The sequence below is a fragment of the Puntigrus tetrazona genome, unplaced genomic scaffold (genome assembly GCF_018831695.1).
Source record: "Puntigrus tetrazona isolate hp1 unplaced genomic scaffold, ASM1883169v1 S000000001, whole genome shotgun sequence".
In the NCBI taxonomy this organism is placed as follows: Eukaryota; Metazoa; Chordata; class Actinopteri; order Cypriniformes; family Cyprinidae; genus Puntigrus; species Puntigrus tetrazona.
The window spans coordinates 1,463,385-1,485,377 of NW_025047681.1; the positions used below are offsets into that span (position 1 = coordinate 1,463,385).

Consider the following 21,993-nt stretch of genomic DNA (forward strand, 5'->3'; position numbering starts at 1 on the left):
GGGAATCCGCAGCACCGCGCCTGAGACGCAGATCATCATGTCCGGACCGCTTCCCACGCTCCGTCATGGAATGGAAAGGTTCAGTAGACTATTTGGTTTCAATGAATGGTTGTTCTTTATATTGTAAAGAACAGAAGCTGCTCTTTGTTGATAATTGGGATTCTTTCTGGAAGCGTTCCTAGGTTCTTCCGTGCGGATGGTCTGCATCCCAGCCGTGCCGGAGCGAAGCGTCTCTCGGACAACATCTCTCCACGCGCAACACTCCATTTGACTAGTAAGTGACGAATCACACGACAGCAGCATTGACAGTATGCCATGTGATGTAAATGTTAGACCCGAGAGTATGATTACTCACATAGAAACTGTGTCTGTCCCGCGAAAAATCAGATATATCAGTAAATCCTGCACAGGCCTTAGAAATAACCTGATCACGATCAAAACAAAAAAGTTAAAACCGGTCAACAGCAGCAATATTTAAAGTTTGGTCTCCTAAACATCCATTCGCTGGCGCCGAAATCTCTTATTGTAAATGAATTAATTACAGACAAAAGTTTTGACGCGCTCTGCCTGACTGAAACATGGCTAAAACCTAACGATTATATCAGTTTAAATGAGTCGACTCCATCAGGGTATTTGTATAAGCACGAGCCCCGCCGGTCAGGTCGCAGTGGAGGTGTTGGAACTATCTATCGTCAGGAGCTAAATGTTACTCAGAGAACCGGAATTAGCTATAACTCTTTTGAACTGCTTGATCTTAATGTTATGCTTATAGATGCAACAAAGAAATCTGTTATCTCTTTCTCTTATCTCTGTGTATAGACCACCAGGACCTTATGTAGATTTGCTTAAGGAATTTGCTGATTTTATTTCAGACTTAATTAATAAAAATAGAGCACTTATTATCGGTGATTTCAACATTCATGTAGATGACCCAAAGAATACAGTAGGAGCTACTTTCACAAATTTATTATCATCTTTTGGGCTAAAGCAAAATGTAATCGGCCCAACTCACTGCTGTAAGCATACATTAGATTTAATTATTTCGCATGGCATCGATGTTTTAGACCTAGATATCTTACCTCTAAGTGATGATATCACTGATCATTTCCTTATATCTTTTAAACTCTCTGTAAGTGAGATTAACCGAGCCGCACCTCGTTACCAACTGGGTAGAACCATTATCCCAACCACTGTAGATAAATTCACAAATAACCTATCTGACCTGCTCCGCAAACTTTTTGTCACGTTTCCGTGGTTTCTCGGGAGAGAACGCTCGAGACTCGAAATAAACTAAACAGATTTAATTCAAAAACTGGCAAAATAGATCAAAAACCATTTCAAAAACTCAAAATAAATGAGGGCAGAAAAGAGCTCGGGAAACGAGTAACATTGAGACGTAGTAACGTTGTAACTTTGTAACTTTGATAATCCGACAACCGTGAACACAGAACACAGGGTTTATATACACAAGGAAATGAACTAAATTAACAAGACACGGCTGAAGACAATTAAACAATTAAACACAATGGGAAGGCAGGGCACAGACAACACGTGGTTTAAATCAACAAAAGTCCAGAGTGTGACATAATGCCCCTCTCCCGAAGGTGCGTCCCGCACCTAAAGTAACAAACAAACAAAAACAACAACCGGAACTGGGAATACCGGATCTATGGGAGGATCGGTGGAGGGACGACCAGGAGGGGGCAAGCAGACAGGAGTCCAGGGGGCACAGAAGGAGGGAGGAGCCAGGGAGGACACAGGAGGAGTCGGAGCAGGAGGAGATCCAGAGCCCAGCCATGATGGTCCATGGTGGCGCCAAGGAGGAGGAGCCGCTCTCGACTCCATGGGTCCGACCCACGGCGGAGCAGGTGGTGCAGAAGATAATGACGCTCTGCTGGCCAAGCCGGCGACTGACACGGAGACGGGGACAGGAAGGACGTGCAGCAGGAGCCAGAGCGACTGAGGCCGGAGGGAAGGAGGAGCCTGACAGGATGGGATGGAGTTTTAGGCGACGGATGGTCGACGACAGACCAAGGCGGAGCCGAGGGGACGATGGAGCCTGGTGGAGCTGGTGGACTGACGGACCACGGTGGAGAAGAGGGAGCTAGAAGCCCAGGGGAGCGGGTCTCACGAGCGCGGTCTACGAGCCTGCGGGACGGAGCGCGGGATCGTCCCACCCGGCGGCGATGGGGACCCGGCAGACCCGAGGCGAGCTCGTGATGGAGAGCTGAGGATGGCGATGGGGCTGGCAGATCCATCGCGCTCGTGTGACTCTGGGAAAACTGGAAGCGACGGCGCGGGCACTGGAACTCGGGAGGCGCTCGAAGCGCACATGCTGCCCTGCCCACTGGGAACATTATGGCGCGGCAAGCACAGGGTTAATTTCCACACTGGTTATGCAGATGACACACAGCTATACATTTCATCTAAGCCTGATGAGTTATCAAAAATGTCTAAATTAACAGAGTGTGTTAAAGACATAAAAGACTGGATGACTAGAAATTTTCTTCTATTAAACTAATAAAACAGAGGTGCTTCTTATCGGCCCAAAAACATGCTTACAGCAAATTTCTGAGCTCAAACTACAATTAGATGGATGTGATATAAATGTTACTCCGACAGTTAAAGACTTGGGTGTGATATTGGACAGCAACCTGTCCTTCGAACACCATATCACTCATGTTACAAAATCTGCCTACTTTCATCTTAGAAATATTGCTAAACTCAGACACATGCTCTTTCTCTCAGATGCAGAAAAGATAGTTCATGCGTTCATGACATCTAGACTGGATTACTGTAATGCGCTGCTCGCTGGTTGTCCAGCATCTTCAATAAACAAGCTTCAGTTAGTGCAGAACGCAGCCGCTCGAGTTCTTACCAGGACAAGGAAATATGATCATATAATCCCAGTTTTATCCTCCCTGCACTGGCTGCCTGTTAATTTCCGAATTGATTATAACATACTGTTACTGACCTACAAGGCTCTAAATAGTTTAGCCCCCATTTATCTGACCAGCCTTCTGTCTCGCTACAACCCGTCACGCTCTTTAAGATCTCAAAACTCAGGGCTCCTGGTAATTCCTCGAATAGCAAAGTCACATTTCACATTTGGCACCCAAACTCTGGAATAACCTTCCTGCTAATGTTCGGGGATCAGACACACTCTCTCAGTTTAAGTCTAGGCTAAGGACATATCTTTTTAGCCAAGCATACTCATAAAGATTCACATAAACCTATGCTACAGTACATTGTGATTCCCAATAGTATGAATGGTCTGTCTCAGCTACAACCCGTCACGCTCTTTAAGATCTACGCTAATTATCCAAAGTCAACATTGCACATTTTGTCTCTACCTCGGGATGCACATCCCGAGGCATCTAGGCCAAGCATAATACCGAGCCTCTCCAGTGGACCCCTATGAGGAGATGACCTTCCCTGCGATGACGTCCAGGAAAAGGAGATAACCTTCCGCCTGGATTAATTCATTAATTAATTCTCTTAATGACTAATTCTATCTTGAATTTTCTTGTATTGTAATTCATCCTGTTGTGTAATGATTTGCTTTTGTGCAGCTGCTTTGGAACAATAGCCATTGTAAAAAGCGCTATACAAAAACTTGAATTGAATTGAATTGCTAAATGTCTTGTCACTGATTTCATTCCCAGATGGGGATTACCTGACTGCATTGACTCAGATCAAAAGGTACCCACTTCACAGGACAGGTAGTGAAGAAGTTTTTGTTAACCAAAATATAAATAGAACCATCAAAACCAGGCTAAGCAAAATGCATCAGGAAGGAGTATCATGGGTTGAAGCGCTGCCAGCAAGCAGTACTGTGTAGCATAAGAGCATCACCTAACAGATCAGTAGGACTAAGTTCTCATGAGATTATTACAGGACGACCAAATTTGAGAAATTGAGAAATAGGGAAATAGGGAAAGAAGGAACAACAATATTAGATTCAGAAGGAACCAAGGATACAACCCTTGTGCTTGCAGTTTGTTTTTTGGTTTTTTATTTTATTTTATTTTATTGTGTTATTATATTATTATTATTATTATTTTATTTATTTTTACAACAAATACTGCTCTGTCGTCTTTTGTTTTCTTTCTTACTCTGTGCAGATATTTCTTGATGGCTGTGCCCGGACCCATGCGCACTAACCTCCTCACCCACGCATGAAGACACAAATTCTTAAAGACAACCAGACCCACTGCAGAGCCAACTATCAAAAAAAAAAAAAAAAAAACACAATGCAGAGACTCTCATAAGAGAACTTCAGTCATCCTTCGACATGATCAAGATTGTTGTTCTAGTAATCATCATGGACATCACACAAGCGGAACTCCAGAACTCCAGAAACAACATTCTTAGAATTGATGAATATGTCAAGAAACGCTTTGTTTGCTGGAAAAAACATTTGCATGCCACACCCTCCTTCAGTAAAAGCGGGAATACCCTGGGTAGCACACCCCATCTCAAACTGTGACAACATGCACCTTATTTAAAGTTCCTACCAGTGGAATACACAACAGAAGTACATGCCACAACATTACAGCTCCTCCAGCTTCCCAGTGTTGCACACCTGGATTGCCTTTCTGCAACCTAACGTCAGCTACTCCCATTATGACAGATTTACTATTGACAATGACATTTCCTTGGTGCGTAGAAAATGATGCTCCAGCCTCGACTCCATTAGGTAAAATTCCTCATGAATTTTGTAGCTTTGTAGTCAAAATGAGAATTAAACCCCATGTGGATTTACTCCTTTACTCCTTCAGTAGGAAAAGAAGAAAAGGACTTGGAAGTGTGTCTCCGCAGAACATCATCTCTCCCAAAATTCTTAGTAAATCAGTGGTGTATGATTCCTCCACCAACTGGCACCTTCTGGTTATGTGGAACTTCTGTCTACATCGTCCTACCTAGTCAATTCAATGGCAGGTGCACCTTGGCTTATGTTTTACCAGCTATCAGAGAAAATACACACTCCACCGCAGCCTCTCTACATTTATTAGATTCTTCTCCTACCACAAAAAAGGAAGATGGCTGCATCCCTGGATTCACTTGTGCACAAACATGGTGGTCAAGAACTCTTGGAACTTTGATCCCATCTTATGGTGTCATAAGGCCCTGGATCAAGTCAGAAGCTTATCGAATTCTGTCCAGAAACTAGCTAATGACACAGCCTTAGCCCTAGGTACCATCACGGACACTCTTGCTTCTCACAAGATAATGATTTTACAGAACAGAGTGGCTTTGGACTACATTCTTGCAATACAAGGGGGAGCCTGCCAAATTATCAGCCCTGAATGCTGCACCGGGTTAAAGGATCCAACAGAGAACTTGAACAAACTCCAACAAGACATTCTTGATCTTTCAACCAAATTACACCAAATGACTGAAGATAATTCTTCATGGTTCGGAGAACTGTTAGGTAAACCCTGGCTGTGGATCAAGGAAATAGCAATTCTGCTCTTACTTTTTCTACTGGTGTACTATGCGTCTACAGTATCAAGTATTCCCTTCAACAAATGACCTCTGCCAACAGAAGGAAATGACAGCTCCAACCAGAAAAGACTATTACCCATAGGAACCTCACGGACCCTAGAAGCATGTTTGTTTCTGTGTCAGCATGCCATTTGTCGATATAGACCATCTACACAATTTTTTTTATATATGTATATATTTTTTACCTTAAATTTTGTTTTTGTTGTGTTTAATGTTTAAAATTTGTATTTAATGAGAGTTTTATTTTAGAACTCTCAAAGGAGGAATTGTTGTATAACAAATTCATAAAAGCTTAAACACAGATTCCAATGTAATAGTATAAGCTGAATGTGCATTGCAATTTGCATTCTAAGAGCAGGAAGCCCAAGCCCCGAGACAGTTCTCTTTTGTCTTTTGTTCTTGAACATCTGGTAGGTGTTCCAAGTCAAGTGTGAATGCTAATCCTGAGGTACAACTGTGCCTTTTGTTTCAGGCTGTATATCACCTATGCATTTGAATGACACTGGGATGCCAAATAGATCAAGGGTCGGGAAAGTTCCTGTCCTGGGCTAAGTTCCTGTTTTGTTTTACTGGTCTCCACCTCTGTGTACTCCTCCCCCTTTGAAACATATAAACTTCAACCTAACATGTTTCAGTTAGATTTGTTTCTTGGTGATTTCTTGACGATTTTCTTAAAGATTTCTTCAAGACTTCTTGCAGATGATTACAATTAATGTTGTTGTAATGTTTTATAGCTATAAACCTAACAACGAAATAAAATGTATCTATAGATCTCTGAGAATGCATCAAAAATATCTTAATTTGTGTTTATTGAACGGAACGACATGAGGGTGAGTGACATTTTCATCTTGGGCCAGAGTAACGATGTAATTGGAAAAAAAGGTCAATGGGAGGATGAAGGCATTCCAAAACTTCCTCAGCACTGCCACTGTAACGGGGGGTTTTTGGAACAGAGAAATATATGGCGGGATGTTTACAGAAATGGTATTTCTTTATTATTCTTATTTATCATATCAAGGGAGGGCTCTTCTTGTAAACAATCTATGGGACAAATGGTAACAATGCTATGGGATTGTTTGACTGGTATTGAGGTTTTTGTTACAAAAACTTCAGGCTTAACAGATGTAGGTTGCTTTATGGAAAGTTCTGAGAGAACATTGTCTCATGTGACACTGCAATTGTTTGGAATTACAGTGCCACAAATATTACAATTAATGTTGTTGTAATGTTTTATAGCTATAAACCTAACACAACTAATGACTTTTAACTATTTATTGACTGTCAGTGTCAGTCACACAGAGTCTGATAAGTGGTCAGATTCTGTTTCAAAATGCTTTTGAGGATCCATTCAGATAACATGCATATAGATGTAGAAGCTGATGTTGAGGAAATTTGAAAATTTGCTTTGTTAGGGAAGAGTAACAAATGTAAAACAATTTGGCTATGACAATCTAGCCAGATTCCAAGAAAGTTCTTGTGGACTGCTGAAAAAATCATTGGTACAACCCTCCCCACTCTCCAAGAACTCTACCAATCCAGATTAAACAAAAAGGTTAAGAAAATCACTCTGGACCCCTCACATCCAGCACACTCCATCTTTGAACTGTTGCCGTCTGGTCGACGTTACAGAGCACTGAGTACCAGGACAGCCAGACACAGGAACAGTTTCTTCCCCCAGGCAGACCATGTCATGAACACTTGGACACTTATTCAAATGTTTATAGTATATATTTTAGATTTTTGCTGTTTTGCACATTTTATTTTGTATATAATTCTCTTTATTGCCTTATCGCGTTGCACTGTAGAGCTTCTGTCACTACAACAAATTCCTCGTGTGTGTAAACATACCTGGCAATAAAGTGATTCTGATTCTGTGTTGAGAAGTATACAAAAAAAGTGCACAAAAACATTGTAGAAATTGATTACACAGCACCAATGTGATGAAGTCATATTAGCTGCCACCGCTGGGGAAGCAGCACTAAAACAAACTCGCACATACACTCTTTACCTCATCCACTCATTGCATCCTCCCTTCTGTTGCCGCTATCAGGGTAGCGGGTACACACGTGATACTGATAGCACATGGCTAATATGAACAACGGGGAAGTGCTGAAATGGGAAAATGTCCATTACATACATTTTACACAGCACTTGTCCTGTTTTGTCCCTGTGATGTTTGTCTGTGTGGGTGTAGTCAGTCTTCTGGCGGAAAATCTAGCATGACCAAACAGAGCGCACGAGTGGTGGCCAATTATGACGTCACAGCCTTCCTGCACAACCTATGATTAGGTGTTTATGGTGTTTATTAGGTGTTTATTTTACAATCCTTTAACACTTAACACATGAATTATATGTCGATTTTATGTATGATTGAACTCAATGGTGGATACTGAGTGCCAAATAGAGGTGGTATGTGTGTTCCCGTAAATGTACCTGCAAATGGTACTACCCAAAAAAGGGGTAGAGTTTGGCCTGTATAAGCAGGGGCCAAACTTCAGGACAGGGCTTGTTTACCAAGTCAATGCAAGCGTGCTACTGTGGTGCCTCAAGCTATTTAAAACCCCCTTTGTATATCGTGGATACCTGCTTGATACCTGTTTGATGCTTGTTGTTCTCGCTGTGAAGATGTCCTTTAAGGATTGAAGGGTGAAAACCACTAGAGACAAAAAAAAGCTCACCTTTAAAAGGAATAGTTCACCCAAAAATGAAAATTATACCATATTTTTCTCACCCTGAAGCCATCATGGCTCTTCCAAGCTTAGTAATGCTTTTGAATAGTTCCTATTATTTTGAAATTACCTAAATCAGATATCCACAAGTAATGCAACAAAACTAACCTATATGCCTTCAGGGGTTTAACATGTGTCCTCTGAAGCAGATTGATGGGTTTTTGTAACAAAAATATTTTTAGTTTTAAAAAAAAACTGATTCATATTTATTAATTTCTGAGAGAATGCAGAATTCTGGCTTCTTGACTGACCTATGACTATGTATGATGCAACTTACAGTCAGGTCCATAAATATTGGGACATCGATACAATTGTAACATTTTTGGCTCTATACACCACCACAATGGATTTGATATGAAACAAACTAAATTTAACAAACTTTACCACAGACTGTCAGCTTTGAGGGTATTTACAGGAGAACGGTGTAGGAATTACAACAGTTTGCATTTGTGCCTCCCACTTGTTAAGGGACCAAAAGTAATGGGTCAGAATATTTAATCAAATTGAACTTTTTAATATTTGGTTGCAAATCATTTGCAGTCAATTACAATTACATCACCAGATGCTGGGTTTCATTGCTGGTGATGCTCTGCCATGTCTCTACTGCAATTGAAAGGAAAATGCCCCAAGAACAAGCAGGAACTGAAGACAGTTTTGTCTTCAAGTGAAATGCATGCTCAATCGGATTCAGGTCAGGTGATTGAGTTTCAGGTGATTGATTGTTATGCCATTGCATAACATTCCACTTCTTTCCCTTCAAAAACTCTTTGGTTGCTTTTGCAGTATGCTTTGGATCATTGTCCATCTGTACTGTGAAGCGACACTGCGAGAGCTATAATAATGTCACCTGCAGCTTGTGAGTGACTCACAAGTAACTTCATCTCTGCCTGAACCACAAAGAAATGTTGGTGATAAATCACTGAAAATCGTTTTTTACAGAAGACAAAAATCAAGGTGTCATAAATGTCATCAAAACAAGGAAGCAGAGAAGAAGAAAAGAAATGTGTAAAATTGCTGAACAGCGTGCAGGACCTAAGGATACTCTATATTTTGACATCTGAAAACAAAAAAAAGAGAATATGAGAAAGACCAACCGGTTGACACCAGTTGACGGTTTCAAATGAAGAAAGAAAGAAGTCGCCAAAAAGTGTAGAAAAACAAAAAGAAGCACTTCTTGGTTAGGAGGTACAAGACAGATGACCTTTTCCAGAAGAAGATGAAGCACTACATGGAAAGGAGGTACCACACTATCTATGCTACTATGCAGAGCAAAAAAGGACTACATGGCCAGAAGATATGCAAGTGATTCAGAGTTTAGATCACATCACATTCTCCTCTGCACTCTCCAGAAGAAACGGAAGTGTCTCACTGATGCTGGGTTCCACATACTTCACACGTTGAGATGTGCATTAAGGATCAAACGAAAATACAGGCCATACATTTGTTTCAGCAAGGATACACCCAATTCCAATGCAACAAACCAGCCTGTCCCTAATAGCTTGATGCAAAAGGCCATATCTGCATTTCGGTGTCAAATTCTGCTTGTTTCATCTAACATCTGTACTGTCTGTAACAGGGCTCTTTTTCCAAGTCAAGTCAAGATGTGCAACAGAACACAATGTGTCAAAAATGTTCATATCTCTGCTAGAACTGTACAAGAAACTGAATTGGCACTGTCACAAACATGAACATATTTCCCAGTTAAGCAAGAGGCTGTAATAAGACAGGAATGGATCTGCCACACATGTGACAGTCATCTGAAGCGAGGATCCATGCCCTCTATTGCAGTGGCAAACAAACTTGAATTGCCTCCCATCCCTGCAGAACTGCTTGAATTGAATGTACTTGAAGGACAGCTTAAATCGCAGAAATTGTACCATTTGCAAAAATAGTTGCCCAAAAGGACAGCAATGATCAGTGCGTGGTGCTATTGTGTGTGTGCCCTCTGAGGTGGAGAACACAATTAACTGTCTGCCAAGGCCTAATAGTGAGTCCCAGCTACTTTAGGTGAAGCTGAAATGGCACATCATGTTCAGGAGGATACCAACACTTCCACACAGTGAATATGCACAGTGCTAGTGGCGTTAGAAAAACTGAAAGTGATTCATTCAGAATACAAGGGCATCTTGATAAATGTCGCTGCCACATTTGAATTTTTTTGTGATGATCAGATGGATGACGATGACAGATGAAAACAGGAAGTCGATGTTTCTAGGCATAAGCTAGCTTGATGGGAAACTGTCGACCAACCATTCTCTTCAGATCTGTCAATGTAAACTAGGACGTTGTCTACGAAGCACAGAAGAAAAGGATGAACTCAGGCCTGGGCTCACTCTGGACACGCGCATGCAGCCACTTGACATTGGACAGGACTTACTATCGTACAGCGAAGGAATCTTCAGCCTCGCACCTGCTCAAGGGAAAAAGCCAGTTGGAGGTTGGAGGTTCCAAAACTGGAAGCCATGGTTTTCCCTGTACAGTTTTTCCACTGGAAAGAACACAACAGATGAGGCACGAGAAGTTGCGCTATCACCAAGCATGTACTTTAATGCTAGATTGTTCTGCGTGGATACCCATTTTGCCAAAAGACCAGAGTTATCTCTTCTTTGCAGTTTGTCACTGAGGCGCACATGGCTAAAAACAGCATATCCAGTTTCGAAAAGGCAAACCTGTTACAAAAGGTGGATGTAGAATCCCCAACAAGCTTCTTCAGGATGATCTTGAGATCGAAAGACTGGTCCACAGCCGTGACGCCACAAGGTTTATGAAACCCTTGAGAGGCACTCCATCTTATTGGGAGAAAACGTTGAGAGATCTACAGGCCATGATTAGAGAGTTGGGGACACCTACTTTTTTTGCACATTCAGTGCAGCCGAAATGCAATGGCCAGAAGTCATAATGGCAATCAAGGCTCAGCAAGGTGAAGAGGTTGACTTCATGAGTGAACGACAAAATGTGAAATCCTTCGAAGTAACCCTGTTACTGTCATGCAGATGTTTGAGAAACGAGTGGATGCGTTAATGGCTCATCTGCTTTTTGTCACCTGCTCAACCCATTGGGGAAGTAGAGGATTATTTTTTATCGAGTCGAGTTTCAAGCCAGAAGAAGCCCACACATTCATCTGCTGACCTGGGTAAAGGGGGCACCAGAATTCGAAAATCAGTCTGACCAAGAGGTGTCTACCACCGATCCAGAGCTTCATAAAATTGTCACCGAAGTTCAACTTCACAGCAGGAATCACTTCAAATCTTGCAAAAAAGGAAATGTGTTGCGCAGATATGGGATTCCTAAACTGCCCATGTCACGCACCACAAATCACACCCATCCACGACGGTCCAAGATCAAAATGAAGACCAACAAGAACAACAAAACAAGGAAGGCCAAAAGAAGGCAAGACAGGATGCGGTTCAAAAAGCAATGAGCGAAGCCAGAACAAAACTCAAGCCATTGTGTGATTTGTTAAATGATCCTCAGGCCTCCCTTTGATCAGCAAATCTGAGAAGCTGTCAATGTAATCTTTCTGATGAAGATTACTATAAATATGCTAAGGTACTATCCACTTCAAACGTGATTTTGCTGAAGCGTGATCCAAAGGAGGCTTGGGTGAATGGATACAACCCAGATTTGCTGAGGGCATGGAATGCCAACATGGACTTTCAGTTTGTTCTCGACAGCTGCATCATGTATATGCTTTCCTACATTTACAAGCCAGAACACGAAATGAGTGATTTCCTGAAGACCATCATCAAGAGTGTTCATCAAACCAATGTAAACGAAGAGGATGAAGTGAAGCACACCATGCAGGCCTACTCCAAACCCAGGCAAGTGTGCGCTCAGGAGTCTGTGGCACGAACATTTCAGCTTACAACTCACAGAACTTTGCGTTTATACCCATGGATGAGGATGCCCTGAAGACGAGTTTGCCTCTTAGTGTCCTACACAACAAAAATCCTGATTCAGAGGATGTCTGGATGTCAGGTATGATAGATAAATACAGAGCAAGGCCTAAAAACACTGGAGTTTGAGATGATGTGCCTTGCAGACTTCGTGCCAAAATACTGTGTTGTGTATGGTCGGCAAACTAAAAAGGAAAGAATGTCCACTCAATGTATTACTCAATAATATGGGATTTATTCAGAAGAGAACTGCTGATAAGACTGCAATTATAAGGTATGCTCGCTTTTTCGAAGGAGAAGCAACCAGAAAAGTTATATGGAACTTTGGTAAAACTTTACGTGCCACATCGTGTCAACACGCAACTGAAACCTCAGCACTATCCAACATAGAGTTTTACAAAAGTGCATGTGGAACTCCCGGCACATCCTGGTTTCCTGATGCCTGTCTGTGGCATAGTTAAAGCACAAGAGACAAAGTTCGAAAAGCACAGCAAAAAAATTGGATGAAGCATTTGAACGGCAGCAACAGGAAGGACCAGGTGAGAATGCTTGGGGTGCTTTTGCACCTGAATTCGATGCTAAACACCTGGAGTGTAACACACTTGGAAGACGCTGATGTACAAGAAGAGGATGAACAAGAAGATGTCCCGGAGTACCAGATTCTTCTTGAAGATGGAGACCGAGTCATAGCACAGATAGAGGCACCTCCAATGTCTGCCAAATTTGTGAGGAAGATGTTTAGGAGTTTAAATGAGATGCAGGCAGCCATTTTTTACACTGTTCAACAGTGGTGTCAGGAGTGTGTGTGTGTGGGTTCATAATCCAAAGCAGTTTTTTTAGTTTTTGTCAGGCGGTGCTGGATGTGGGAAATCCCATGTCATCAAATGCATACACTCAGAAGCAACCAATATACTGCGACAACTCCCTCAACTCCAGGAAGAAGGGGATCTCTCAGTGCCAATGGGGCTGTTGTCTGCGTTTACTGGAACGGCAGCATTCAGCATCTCTGGTAAAATGCTGCATTCCCTTTTAAAACTTCCAAGGACTCTGAAGCCGCCTTATCAAGAACTTGGGAATGCCCTAGATGAAGTGAGAGCAGGATTACGCACTGTGGAGATTCTTATCGATGAAGTCTCTGATATGCTGAAATCTCCAGTTTACGCAAGTAAACAGTTTCTTGGAAATCACAAAGGCAACAAGAAATCTTGCCTTGATCTCTCTCTTGCCTTGTAGTAGGGGATTTCTATCGACTCCCTCCACTAAGTAAATCCAAACCGCTCTGTCCTTCCAGAAGTCCAGCACGTCCTCTTCATATACATAATTTTCAAATTGTCACCCTCACAGAGATCATGCGCCAGAAAGAAGACCTTGCTTTCACTCAGCTATTGAACAGACTACGGGTGAAGCAGGAGTCTGAAGCTCTCAGGGAAGATGATAGAGCTTTATTATTATGCCAGGCTGTGAAGAAGCCTGCCCGTGTGATGCTCTGCACATAGTTGCCACCAACAAAGAAATTCAAAAGCACAATACGGAGACCGTACGAGCCCTTTTCACTGACATCATAACTGATGCCAAAGACTACAGGAAAAAACCCAAAACAGGAAGGATGAAGAGAATAAACAAACCTGTCACTGGAATTGTCAGTGGATGTTTTGGCATGATTGCAAACATCACTGCCAAAACAAAAAGATAGAATCACCACAGTAAAAATGTTAGGACTTCACCTCGCACCTTTTTGCGATGTTTCTGACCAGCATTTGGATTGAGTTGAAGACAACATCCTAGTTTACATTGACAGATCTGAAGAGAACGGTTGGTCGACAGTTTCCCATCAAGCTAGCTTATGCCTGCACAGCTCACAAAGTTCAACGCATGACAATGCAATCCGCATGCTTTGAAGATTTTTGAGCCGGGAATGGCCTATGTTGCCCTTAGCAGAACAACCTCTCTGCATGGATTACACATTATGGATATCGACAAGAAGATATTTGTGGATCCAGAAATCACAGCCTCTTTGCAAAGCATGAGAAGAGCAAGAGTTGAAGACATCATGCCACTTCTACAGCATGTAAGGGAACATACACTTACCATCGTACATCACAACATGGAAGGACTGGCATCTCACATTGAGGATATCAGATGCCATCATTAGCTGCAACTGGCGGATGTTCTTTGTCTTACGGAAACGCATCTGACCGGATCAGATCTCCAATTGGAAGGATACAGCTTGTTTACACGGAACAGACACGTCTCCTACTCAACACATCAGGAAATCAGAAGGAAAAAAAATGGAGGTGGAGTCACAATATATTGCAAGGAGCACATTCCAATGCAGTCCAGGCAATGTATACAACATTTGACTGATCTGGAGTTTTAACTAAAATAGATTCTCCAATAAAAGCAGCAATTGTAGCTGTGTATAGACCACAATACAATGTTGGAGATTTCTTTACCAACCTAAAGAGTATGCTGGATTATATGGATCTTGCACACAATGATCTCATCATCATCTGTGGAGGCTTCAATGAGGATCTTCTACAAGCTGGAAGAAAACCTATTTTGGAGTTGCTTGAAGCTTTAGGATACACGCAACCAATTACAACATTGACAACGGAAAAGCACACACATTACTTGACCATATCTACATTTAAAATCCGGACCTCTGCCTTCAACAACAAAATCAATTTTCTAACACAAAATCTCTGTAACACACCCGATTAGTGTATTTTGTATTATGCAGTGATTGCCATATGGAACCAGGGGCACTAAGCATGCATTAACAGTGCCATTGGGGCTAGAACAGCCTTAGCCACCAGATTGGCGCGTATGATCGAGTTCTGGTGGGATGTGTGGTCATGGTGAATTTTTATGCTACAAGGAAAGTAGAGCAGCAGCTACAGCAATACGAAGGATGAGAATAGGAGTAGACTGGCAGCTTCAGGAAGGACACTGGACAGTAGAGGCAGCAGCACCAACAACAGACAGTGAGAATTAGTGCAGCAGCTCCAGGGAGGCAGTGAGTAAAAACACTAACATGTAGACAGAGATGGTATTAAGACACTTATAATAGATGTTTTAACTTGAAAATGTTTGACAATCTGTACTTAATGTATGTTGTTCACTACAGAAAAGCACATTGATGACATTTGTACATTTGTATTAGTGCTTCATAATAATGGGGTCAATGCAAAGAGAAATACTAAGTTTATAAATACTACTTGTAAGATGTCTATTGTATTAGTGTAAGATGGTTCTCAGAACAAAATCTTGAAAGAATAAGAAAAAAAAATCATTTGACTCCCAGTATTACCTCCATTTTGCTTCTACCACAGGATATCCAGCCTGTCTGACGAGTCTGAGACTAGATGGGGGAAGATGCTTCAGTGGTCAACTTCCTTCATCTAATAATTGGATGACCAATTAATCTTATTTTGGCCATATTACATAATTGGTTTATTTTCTAAATATATTAATGTTTCATATATTAAGTAGGTAAAATGAATGCAATTTTAATGTGTGCACTGTGCTCGAAGAGGATGGGTCCCCCCATGCTGAATCTGGTTCCCTCTCAAGGTTTTTTTTTTACCTCCGAACCTTTGAGTTTTTTTGGGGGTGTTGTGTCAAATCCCGTCTGCCTCTCTAGGGTCCTTTCCAAACAGGCGTTTTTAAATCAAATAAAAATGTTTTTGAATTAATTGTGCAGTCCTGTTTAACTAATAATGGTTCCTTGAGACCGTTCGGACGTTCTTGCTTACTGCTCCGCGCTTTGCTTCTTTTCATCTACTTTTTTTCTGATTTTACTACACTGTAAAAAATGTCCGTAAATTTAACAGTAAAGTACCGTATAAATGCTACAGGATAAAACCGTATTCAAAAAAACATGTCATAACTGTAAAATGTACAGTGAAAAAACATTTAGTTTTACAGAGTAAGACCGTAAGTTTTACAGTTAAAAACATATGAAAATACGGCTTATTGTAGTTAATTAACAATATACTAAGACACATGAATTTCATGTGTTTCACATGTGATCCGTGTACCACATGTTCTTACATGTGCAAAAAACATGTGAAATGTGTGTTTTTGGAACATTTTTGTGTGAATCCCATGTGAGTTCTTATTTGAAAGCCCATAGTATAAATGTCCAACATGTGATGACACGTAAAAAAAATTTGATCATTAAATTAACATTAAAAGAAAAACATTATGTCTTGGGCAATTCCAGGTAATTCCATGCGAACACATATTTTGGATTATAGCAGGCCTGGAAGAACTGTTCATATTTTACCAAACCCTTGATAGAGTTTAAAAGTGAAAATAATATCTGCCTAGATATGCACTAGTTTTCTATTTTAAAAAAGGAAATAAACATGTGCTATACTCCTTATTCAGCCTGCAGCCATCTTGATTCCAAATCAAGGCTGTGAGGGATAGCATTCAAGAGCATGTGCTTTAAACCAGTGTTTCCCAACTCCAGTCCTCACAACCCACATCTCAAAATGTTTTAGATGTCTTTTTAAAATTAATATAAAACACCTGATTTAACTCATCATCTTGTTAAGTGTGTTAATTAAGGAAATAGGTTTGTTCAACGCTGTGCATACCGATCGGCATGTGACAAGTACAGGACTTTGTATGCTTTCAAATCGCTCTTGCGGTACTGTGATGTCACAAGCTGATTGTTCTGCACGATACAACAAAGAGGGTTAAGACAACAAAACGTTCTTAAAGGTGGGTCGTGAGGATTGGAGTTGAGAAACACTACTTTAAGCGCATTGATTTGTACCGATATGCTGGTCATTCTACCATCAAAACAGAAAATACATTACTTAACAAATTTCAACAGGACAAAGAACTTCAGAAAACATTGATGTTTAAAATTAGAATTAGAATGTGACCTAATTTGATATAAGAATAGAGCTCCTGCAGTTGACATCACGCAGCCTAAACTCCACACTTTTGGCAGGCAAACAGATATTTTGAGCACTGTAGCATTGATATCATTGGTGGTTGAACAATAATTTAAAACCAGACTGTTTATACCTTGCAAACCTTACAATTTCAACATGTTGGATACGGGTTTTATGTTTGATAGTAACCCTAAAATGACATTAAAGAGCTTAAAATCTGGTAAATATCTTTGAATTAAAGTTTGCAGTGAACTCTGTTGCCATGAAACTTCTGCTGGCCCCATTTATTTCATATATGCTCCCGGCTGTTCTTTCCTGCCAGTATGGCGGCGTAAGCAGAACTGGTCACGTGACTGCCAGACCTCTGTAGCACATTGTGTACATAAGAATCCGTTTTGGATATATTAGCTTGTTAGCTAATAGCTAATTTCTAATGTTGTAAACATGTTTACTTTCATTTAAAACAACAGTACAGTGCTTTGATTATATTTTGTGACAACAATTAAGTATACATAAGAGTATATTCCAAACAGTATATTCAGGAGACAGGACATAAACATTTTTAACATGTGTGATAAAATCATCTTTTTGTGCAACAACAATTGTATGGTTAAATTGTCTGCCTACGTCCACTTTAACATTTGTATATTTGATTTTAAAAATTGAAATATTCTTTTGCTGAAATTAACAGTGGTTTTACATTTTTTATTATGGTGTGTTAGATGAAATTTCTGAAATTCAATGCTCTGTTTTGACTCTGACCTCAGGAATTAGTTTTAAGAATTTGAAAGAGAGCCGTTAAGCATCATCCAATCATTATAAACATCGCGCCTTAGGCGAAGAATTTGATTGGCTGAATTCTCATTGGCGCGGAGAGTTTAGCTTTCCAGCACATCTGCAGTGGAGTGGCTTTTCTTGCGAAACACTGAAGAGGCCGAACTACAAACTCGTGGGAATACTGTCTGAAATAAATGTGTCTGGGCACATTGGTAAGTTGGATTAAACAGTTTTAAGCAGTGTGTGGTTTTAAACATGAGTAGCATGTACCCTGGCACATAAGCGCAGAATTTCAGTTACAATGTTTAGCTGTTATTTCTGTGGAATATCAGTGCAAACCCTTAGGGAACATGTTTTACATGTAAAACTTCACCGTAATGAACCACGATGCGTGTTCAAGTGCGCCGCTACAGATTGTCGCGATACGTTTCGTTCATATGGGGCATTTAAGGCTCATTTTTAACGTAAACATAACACAGATTCATATGTTAATACTACAAATGCCCTTACGGTGTTTACGTGTAATGTGTCTATGTGCCAGTGCCAGTGTCGCGATGTCAAATCGCTAACAGCTCACTTAAAGGAACATATAGGCGAAGGACGTGTTGTGACATGTCCGGTGACAGGATGCGACCATACGTTTACTGTAAGGTCGTCGTTTACATCCCACATGTCCAGGAAACACAGACAATGTTCTGTGGACAGTATAAGAGATCATTATAAGGAGACAGTTTCTCAGTCTCTTGAAACCGAACCATTAGTATCAGGCCCTACAGAGAGATTTAGTGAGACTGATGATGGCGAAGTTCATCTTACAGAAAATTTCAATGACCTGTTTCTCAGAAATATTTCTCTTTTCTACTTGAAATTACATGGACAATTTCTTCTGCCAGCATCAACTATACAAAATATTGTTGAAGAGATGCAAAGCATACATGAACTAGGACAGACATATACTTTAAATAAATTGAGTGTATTTCTGAAAAGTGATTTAGAATTAACAGATGAAGACATTGGTAGAATATGTGATGTGGTGAAGGAATCTGACCTTTTCAGCATTAGTCACGAGGGACCAATGAGAACCAATTTTTCAAGAACAAAGGCTTTTAAAGAGATGTTCAGATACACAGAACCTGTAAAGTTGCACTTAGGAAGAGATGAAACAAGGTCACAAAGGTTTGCCTACTATGTTCCATTGAAAGACACTTTGACGTGTTTATTGGAGTCTGACCTATGGCGAAATTGTGCTACACAGGGTACATGCTTATCATGCACAGATGTGCTTTGTGATTGTCACTGATGGTCAGGTATACAAAAACAATGAGTTCTTTTCTCAGAACCCATCAAGTCTCAAACTAATTCTATATCAAGATTCTTTTGAGGTGGTGAACCCATTAGGTTCAGCAAAAAGCAAGCACAAAGTACTAGCTGTATATTTGTCTCTGGCTAATTTACCACCTCATATAAGATCAAATACAGACCACATGTCACTTGTAATGCTGTGTCGAGAAAAAGACTTTAAACACTTTGGCCATGACAAAGTTTTCTCAAGGCTAATTTCAGACTTAAAAGACCTGGAAGACAATGGAATAACTGTGGCAGAGAAAAAAGTTCATTGCAGGGGACAATTTGGGGTCTCATAATATTGGTGGTTTTACAGAAAATTTTTGCTTTTCTGAATATTTCTGCAGGTATTGCCGGATAACACGAGCAGATTTTCAAACAGATCCAAATGCATGTGGACCTCAGCGCACTCCTGAAAACTACCAATCTGCAGTAGACATTTTACAGTCTGAGGGACAACAAAACGTTGAAGGTATAACATCTGAGTCAATTTTTAATTCACTGAATTACTTTAATGTTTGTATGCCTGGCCTACCACCTTCTTTAGGCCATGACATTTTTGAGGGTATCCTTTCCTATGATGTAGCCCTTTACCTCAAGTACTTCATCAAGCAGAAAAAGTGGTTCACTTATTCAGTTCTGAATAGACGCATTAAGCAATTTAAGTACAGTGCCTCTGATGCGTTGAGTAAGCCATGTGCAGTGAACTCCAATGGAGTAAGGCTTTCTGGTCAGGCTGTTCAGAACTGGAATTTTCTAAGACTTCTTCCTGTGATCATGTGTGACAAGGTGAAAGAGCCCATGGATGATGTTTGGCAGTTGACCCTTCAACTAAAAGACATTGTGGAGATGATTTGTGCGCAGAAAATTTCATTGCCAGAGGTTGCATACCTTGATGTTTTTATCCAAGAATATCTTGTTTGCAGATTCTCTCTCTTTCCAGGACATGGACTAAAGCCTAAGCATCACTACTTGCGATACTACCCTGCACTGATTTTAAAGTTTGGTCCTTTAATCAGGTTGTGGACAATGCGGTTTGAGAGCAAGCACAGTTACTTTAAAAGATGTGCTAGAAACTTAAAGAATTTCAAAAACCTGTGCTTCACTCTCTCTGAAAGGCATCAATTGTACCAGGCTTATCTGTCAGAAGGGTCAATGTGTGATCTAACTTTGAGAGAAAAAAACAGCACTGCATATTACCCAGAGCTATATGGTGATTCTGTTAAAGATGCAGTGAGGCAGTTTGGATTTACAGAGAACAATACCAAAGTCTCAGCAGAAGTAATGTACAGGGTACGCTATACAAAAAGGCCAGTTCCTTGTTACAAACCATATGGACTCAGTAGAGTTTGGAGAACTTGCACTTATTTTCATTAAAGATGAAGTTGTTCATTTTCTGCTGAGAAAGTATGTAACAGAGTTCATTCCTGCATTCCATTTGCATGAATTGAAAAATCAGACTGAAATAATGCACTGTGTGAAAATCAATGACCTGGCAGATTTCTATCCTTTAACATCATATATGATGAATGAAAAAAGGGTAATTCCATTAAAGCACAGTGTGATGTCACACTGAACATGATGGTTGATCTGTATTTTCTCAAGTTTTGGTTAATTTATGTGAATTTTTATTTTGGTTGTTTTTCAGAAATGGATGATTCAGAGCTAAACATTTCAAACATTAGCAATGCCATTGATGCTGTATTACCTGAACTCCCAATCGCAACTAAAAAATCTCTTGAGGACACCTTAAAATCACTTGGAGTGGAGACCCCAGAAGATTTCAGATTTCTTCAGGAATCGGATCTGGGAGCTGTACTGAGGCCCATTCAAGCCAGGAAATTTATTTCTGTTCTAAAGGAGACCAGTAAGTCCATGTATATTTTAACAAAAAAAGGGATAGTTTTATTTCAAAATGACAATTCTGTCAGTTACTCACTCTCAGATTGTTCCAAACGTATATACACATTTCTTTGTTCTGCTAAACACAAAGGAAGATATTTGTAAGTAACCAAGCAGATCTCATCCCCCATTTACTCCCCGTTTGGCTACTGACATTCTTACTAATATCTTCCTTTGTGTTTAGCAGAACAAAGAAATGTATACACGTTTGGAACAATCTGAGAGCGAGTAAAGGATGACAGAATTGTAGAATTTTTAGATTAACTATCGCTTTTATGGTCAGACATATTACTTTTGTTATTAAAAAGCAGCAAATGCTTTTGTTATTACTTCTGGTAATGTATTATATTTAATACATTTTATTTTAACAGTGAGGCAAAACGTTCTTCAAAATATCTCTTTAGTTGTCTTCAGCAAAACAAATAAATATATACAGGTTTGGGTCAACTTGAGGGTGAGTAATTGATTGCAGAATTTTTATTTTTGGGTGAACTATACTTTTAATGGTCACAATAATATTTTGCCTCACTGTTAAAATAAAATGTATTAAAATATATACACAAAATACATTTTGGGTGGACTATCCCTGTAAAGTAACTGTTCAACTGTTAAAACAAGTTTGGAATTTACTTACTATTTTGTCATTCTAAATGAACACCTGTTTTTTAATAACAATAGGATAATAAACAGTGATGGTGGTTTTCATTTTGGTTGAACTATTCCTGGTCCAACTTTTTACAGCACAAATTTCTGAAACCCCAGAGCAACCAGTCAGTCTGTCTCCAGGATCTTTTCTGTCCCAGAGTTCTTCATACTCCTCTCCCAGCACCTCCCCTTCTATTGTGAACTGGGTGGACAGCTTTGAAGTCCCATGGAATAAGTTTCCTGAGGAATTAATGCAGGCACTTGAGAGACAGAAAAGGCCAA

At 40.3% G+C, this 21,993-nt stretch overlaps 1 long non-coding RNA gene across 2 annotated transcripts; it reads left to right on the forward strand.

Annotated features, from left to right (window-relative positions):
* Positions 1–252: 252 nt before the first annotated feature.
* LOC122331738 lies at positions 253–21,841 on the forward strand. 2 transcript variants are annotated; one of them, XR_006248277.1, is made up of 4 exons: positions 253–274; positions 19,512–19,636; positions 20,813–21,031; positions 21,808–21,841. It is a non-coding gene; the product is annotated as an uncharacterized LOC122331738 (long non-coding RNA). The 2 variants fall into 2 exon arrangements; XR_006248276.1 differs by lacking the exon at positions 253–274 and adding an exon at positions 17,948–18,032.
* Positions 21,842–21,993: the final 152 nt, after the last annotated feature.